General features: G+C 41.8%; 1 pseudogene; it reads right to left on the bottom strand.

Annotated features, from left to right (window-relative positions):
* Positions 1-2,089: 2,089 nt before the first annotated feature.
* On the bottom strand, positions 2,090-3,735 carry LOC105748372 (ETS domain-containing protein Elk-4-like; annotated as a pseudogene).
* Positions 3,736-6,202: the final 2,467 nt, after the last annotated feature.

Below are 6,202 nucleotides of genomic sequence, written 5' to 3'. Positions count from 1 at the left end.
ACCAGTCAGAAGGAAAGACAAAAAGCAAACAGGAAAATCATAATTTACATAAAAGTGTAGTCTTTGACAACCTTGCCATGCATTAAAATTTATTCCAAGTGTTTAATAGAATGGAAAACTGAAAAAAGCTCCTGTATCCACAAGCCCCCCAAAAGGACATTTCTCAATATTTATTTATTTATTTATTTATTATTTATTTATTTTGGCTGCGTTGGGTCTTCATGGCTGCGCGCGGGCTTTCTCTAGTTGCGGCGAGTGGGGGCTACTCTTCGTTGCAGTGCGCAGCCTTCTTATTTTGGTGGCTTCTCTTGCTGCAGAGCCCAGGCTCTAGGTGTGCAGGCTTCAGTAGTTGTGGCACGAGGGCTCAGTAGTTGTGCTCGTGGGCTCTAGAGCACAGGCTCAGTAGTCATGGTGCACGGGCTTCGTTGCCCCGCGGCATGTGGGATTTTCCTGGACCAGGACTTGAACCCATGTCCCCTGCATTGGCAGATGGATTCTTAACCACTGTGCCACCACGGAAGCCTGTGAAATAAAAATTCTTAAATACTGGAATGTAACACTGGATTTTTTTTTCCCCCTGAAATTTACCCTTCTTGCCACTTTGAAAATATTTTATACGGTCTTTCAAGCTCTATTAATTAAGTACATTTTACACTATTGAAAAAAGAAATTTAAATAAGTGAGTAAATCTTCTGAAGGGCACTAACCCAGAGATGGGCAGTGGTCACAGGTTAGCTCGTCCAGAAAAGTTTGAAAAAAAAAACCCTCCACAAAATGATTTCCCATAGGATGTCTCTTCCAAGAAAAAAAAATTGGGAGGAGAAGGGATTTCATACACCTACTTCCAAGTGGTTATTCTCGGCTTTCCCCTCGTGTAAAACATCCACAGACCGCCCCCCTCCCCAGTGCAATCCACGACTCTGCGCAAATAGGATAAACAATTAAAATACTGGGTGTGTTTAAAATACACCACGGGAGAAGAATAGTTGATAGATGATGTGAATCGGAGAGGGGAAACTGACTTTGGGAAGGCGGGGAGCGCTCTGGAAATTTCATGAGTTCTTGCCAGCCCTACTAAGAGCTATTCTGCAGGTCGGTTCCATGCCTGGCCACACAGCCTTACACCTTATGATCCCTGGAGGACATAAGACCCTCTTCTTCCAGGCAGGACTGGCCTGGGCCATCCTCTTATCACAGGCAATCCCAGGCCAGGGAAAAGTTCTGTCTAGGCGCAATTGGAGAAAAAAAGGACATCCACGCCTGTGCGGAGCATCGCCCCACCTACCTGCCCCAGCGGCCTCCCGCTTGGACAGATTCCCAATAACCCGCCCCCAAGTACCTGAGTGACAACCTGCGAGAGGAAGCCTGACTCAGCAGAATCACTTAGCGCCGCTGGGATTGAATCTGTCCCCGCCTGGCACTTAAGGTTTGTAACAGAACTTTTCCCTGGCCTGGGATTCCCCGGCATGGAACCGTGCTTCTTGTTAAGAAAGGCAGACACTTAGATGTGAACTCACCGTTTGTAATAAAGAGACTGGCTCCAGTTTCATCTTTGCGCCTTGACAACGCTGAACCTTCCACCCATCCCTCCCCATCCCCACTCATTAGGTACTTAAGCTAAAGAATCCCAGAGCACTTGGCTTTCACTCAGTCCTAGCTGGGTGCCAGGACGAATCTCAGTCAAACCACAAGCTGTGAGGTGTGTGCATTAACTTTTCAGCTGTACATTTTACACTGGAAGGAAATTTATTTTAGATCAGTGTTCCCTGTGTGCCTAGAAAACCTCGAAATGTCAGCATTCAAGGCAATTGTATTCCTATTTCCACTGATAGAAGAAAAACTGTAAGTTGTACTGAAAATTGGAAAATACCTTAAAAGTCTTCCTGCCTCCCCTCAGGTTTATTGAAGTATAACTAACTAATAAAACTGCATTTAAAGATTAAAACATGATGATCTGATACACTTATACTGTATTGTATAATTGAAATTGATGAAGAGTGGATCTTTTTTTTTAAGGGAACCCTAAAAAATGCATTTTAATGGGGAATGGCAGAAATCACAATAGACTATTATCATCATTGTGGAAGTATTAATCGCACACTTTAAATATATTCATGTTCAATGTCTCTCTGTTTATTCGTTGTTTCTCCCATTCCACAAGTGCATAGGTTGTTTTCTGTAGATCTGTGGAAAATGGGCCAGGGGTGGAAGGTCCATACAGGCTAGACAGAGTGAAGAGCCCATGACTGTTCAGCACAGAAGGAAACTGGAAAAGTGTGTTAGTACCTTGCAGTCTGGCTGGACTTAGGGGAACAACAGGGCTGAGGGTACTCCAAAAGTGGATACTGGAGACCAAGGCACTCAGAGTCGAGAAGGGTGTCTGTGAAAATAATCCTAGCGTAATAATCAGTGGGCTTGGATCACTGCCTGTGATCATGATGGTTGGTACTAGTTCTAACCCTTTGGGTTTCTTGGACCTTGATGAATTACTTGTTTTGTCTTTTTCTGGCAAAGCTGAATCCTGGTCTTGAGGCTCCATGTCTGCGTCCATGTCTGGGTCCATCTCTGGGTTGGAACTCAGCGGTAGTGAAGGTGTTCTAGGAGGTTCCTGAAAAGGGCAAATGGACGAAATAGGAGGTGTGGTGGTAAAAGTGGCAGTTGCACTGGATGCAGAAGTTGGTGCTTCTAGCGAAGGCAGTTTGGGGGAAGACAAAGTCTCCAGCGCTTGGGCAGTTTCTTTGGAAGATGGAGAAATACTTGGGTCAGTTGAACTGGTGGCAGCAAGAAGTTCAACTGGTGGCTTTTTAGAAGGTGTTACAAATTTGGTAACAGATGGTGTTGGCTCCTGAGGGGATTTTTTTCTCTGCCAATTTCTCAGCTGGATTCTCAACCTTTATAGATTTGAAAAGCTTCCTATTGGAGGAGTTCAAAGATCTGAGGGTAAATGGAGAATATAAGCCAGAGTGTCTGTAGTCACTGCAGCTAGGGGTCTTGGCACCAGGCTGCGGTGGCTTCTTTTTCCCTCCATTCTCTTCATCTATGGAGCTCTCGCTGCTGACTTCACTGATGCGTAAAACTTCAGTCTCCCTCAAGCCTGCCCGCTGGCATAGGAACCGTATTCAAAATCTCTGGGTGCGAGACAAACTTGTACACAAACTTCTGACCCCTCACGTTTTCAATGATATTCTTCATATAATAGTATCTGAGGGGTCGGCTGTGTTTGTCATAATTCATGTTAGGCTTGTTATTTTGAATCCCTCAGAGACGAGCCACCTCTTCTGCCTGCAAATGCTTGAACTCCCCATCATTAGAAGTCCAGCAGATCATGTGATCGTTCTGAGGCTCCTTTAGGAGCTGAAGGAGGAACTGCCACAGGGTGATGGCATTGTTAAGAGCAATGAAGGAGGCCACTTGCGAGGCTGCCTCAGGGTCTCTGCCTCAAACATGATGCCTCTCTCCACCGGCCACCTCCTCACGCTGGAAACTCGAGGACAGCACCGCGGCCACTGTGACCCCTGTGGCGGAGCTGGAGAAGGCGGCGGCAGCCAAGCCATTCGTTGCAGCAGCCAGGCCTGCCAGTCGCTCCATGCCTGCTAAGAGAGTGGATCTTAAGCATTCCGACCACACAAACAAAAATAAAGATAGTTAGGACTTCCCTGGTGGTCCAGTGGTAAAACTCCGCACTCCCAACGCAGGGGCCCGGCTTCCGTCCCTGGTCAGGGAAATAGATACCACATGCCGCAACTAAGAGTTTGCATGCTGGAACTAAAAGAGCCCGCATGCTGCAAGGAAGATGGAAGATCCCGCATGCTGCAACTAAGACCCAGCACAGCGAAATAAAAAAAACAAAATGATAACTAAGTGAAGTGATGGATATTAATTAACCTGGAAATTCTTATACTCCCAGGAGACTTAATTGCAAAACTCTTACATTGCAAAACACTTCATGCATTGACTTATTTGAACAACTTTATTGAAATGTATGGCACATACTGTGGAAGGCACCCATTAAGTATACATTTTCATGCTTTTAGTATATTTGTAGATACATGCATTTATCACTACAGTCAATTTTTGAAGATTTTCTCACTTCAAAAAGAAACTCTTCTACTCTTTAGCTGTCACCGCTAATCTTCCCATCTTCCTCCTCCAATCCCCGGCCTTAGAAAACCACTAATCTGCTTTCTTTTTCTCCATCCTGGTCTTTCATATGAAAAGAATTCTATAGTATATGGTCTTTTGATTGACTCAGCATGATTTTTTTCAAGGGAAAATTATAAATCAATATTTCCTTCATTTTACATCAGAATAACATTTTATTGATTGGGTAAAACACATTGTTTACCTATTCATCTGTTAATGGAACTTTAGATGTTTCTACCTTTTGGCTACTACGAATCACATTACTCTAAAATTCATGTATAAGTTTTGGCCAAATAAGTATTTTCATATTCTTGGGCATATACCGAGGAGTGGGATTGATGGGCCATATGATAACTCTAGGTTTAATATTTGAGGAACTCCCAGAACTTTTTCCAGAGTGGCTTCGCTATTTTGTCTTCATTCCAACCTGTATGAGAGTTCAAATTTCTCCATCTATCCTGGATAAAACTTATTACCTCACTTTTTGATTTTAGCCATCCTAGTTTTTGTGACATGGAATCTCATTGTGGTTTTGATTTGCATCTCCTTGATGACTAATAATGGCCAGAATCTTTTCATATGCCCTTGATCATTTGTATATTTTACTTGGAAAAATGTGACTTCAGATGCTTGTCACATTTAATATTGAGTTAATTGACTTTTTATAACTAACTTATAAGAAGTCTCTAGATATTTTCAATATAAGTTCTGTTTTAAATATATGATTTGCAAAATTTTCTTCCATTCTAAGGGTTGTATTCACTGTCTTGCCTTAAAAGTTTAATTTTTATAATATACACATACCATAAAATTTACATTTTCATCATTTTAAGTGTATAGTTCAGTAGTACAAAATACATTGACATTGGGAAACCAATCTGCAGAACTATTTTCATCTTTCAAAACCAAACTCTATACCCATGTTGACATAAACAAATAGGATGCCAATTATTTTTCCAGCAAAATATGTGTTTATCCAGGATTAGCAAAGAATTGTAATTTGGGGTCAGCAACCTTGGCATGGAAGTTCCCCTGCAGCAAGGAGAGTATTCTTTTAAAGAAGGGAAAAGGAAGTTGGGAGGTCTATAGTAAGCAAAGAGTTTTGCACAGCAAAGAAACCATAAACAAAACAAAAAGACAATCCACAGAATGGGAGGAAATATTTGCAAATGATGTGACTGAAAAGGAATTAATCTCCAAAAGCTACAAAGAGCTCATGCAGCTCAATATTAAAAAAACAAACAACCCAATCAAAAAATGGGCAGAAGACCTAGATAGACAATTCTCCAAAGAAGACATACAGATGGCCAAGAGACATGTGAAAAAATGCTTAACATTGCTAATTATTAGAGAAATGAAAATCAAAACTACAGTGAGATATCACCTCACACCAGTCAGAATGGCCACCATCAGAAAGTCTACAGACAATAAATGGTGGATGACAGATGAATGGATAAAAAGAAGTGGTACATATGTACAATGGAATATTACTCAGCCATTAAAAAGAATGAAATAATGCCATTTGTAGCAACATGGATGGACCTAGATGTCATACTGAGTGAACTAAGTCAGAGAAAGACAAATATCGTATGATATCACTTATATGTGGAATCTAAAAAAAAAAAAGATACAATAAACTTATTTACAAAACAGAAACAGAATCACAAACTTAGAGAACAAACTTATGGTTACCAGAGGGGCGAGGGGGAGGGATACTTAGCGAGTTTGGGATTTACATGTACACTGCTATATTTAGAATAGATAACCAGGGACTTCCCTGGTGGTCCAGTGGCTAAGACTCCACACTCCCAGTGCAAGAAGCCTGGGTTTGATCCCTGGTCAGGGAACTAGATCCCACATGCTGCAACTAAGAGTTCACACGCCGCACCTAAAAGTTCTGCACACCAGAACTGAAGATCCCGCATGCCACAACTAAGACCGGGCATAGACAAATAAATAAATAAATATTTGAAAAATAAATAAATAAAATGGATTAACAACAAGGACCTACTGTATAGCACAGGGAACTCTGCTCAATATTATGTAACAATCTAAATGG

The sequence above is a fragment of the Orcinus orca genome, chromosome 3 (assembly GCF_937001465.1).
Source record: "Orcinus orca chromosome 3, mOrcOrc1.1, whole genome shotgun sequence".
Lineage (NCBI taxonomy): Eukaryota > Metazoa > Chordata > Mammalia > Artiodactyla > Delphinidae > Orcinus > Orcinus orca.
Note: the sequence above shows the minus strand (reverse complement) of the source record. Positions and strands in the feature narration are given on the sequence as shown.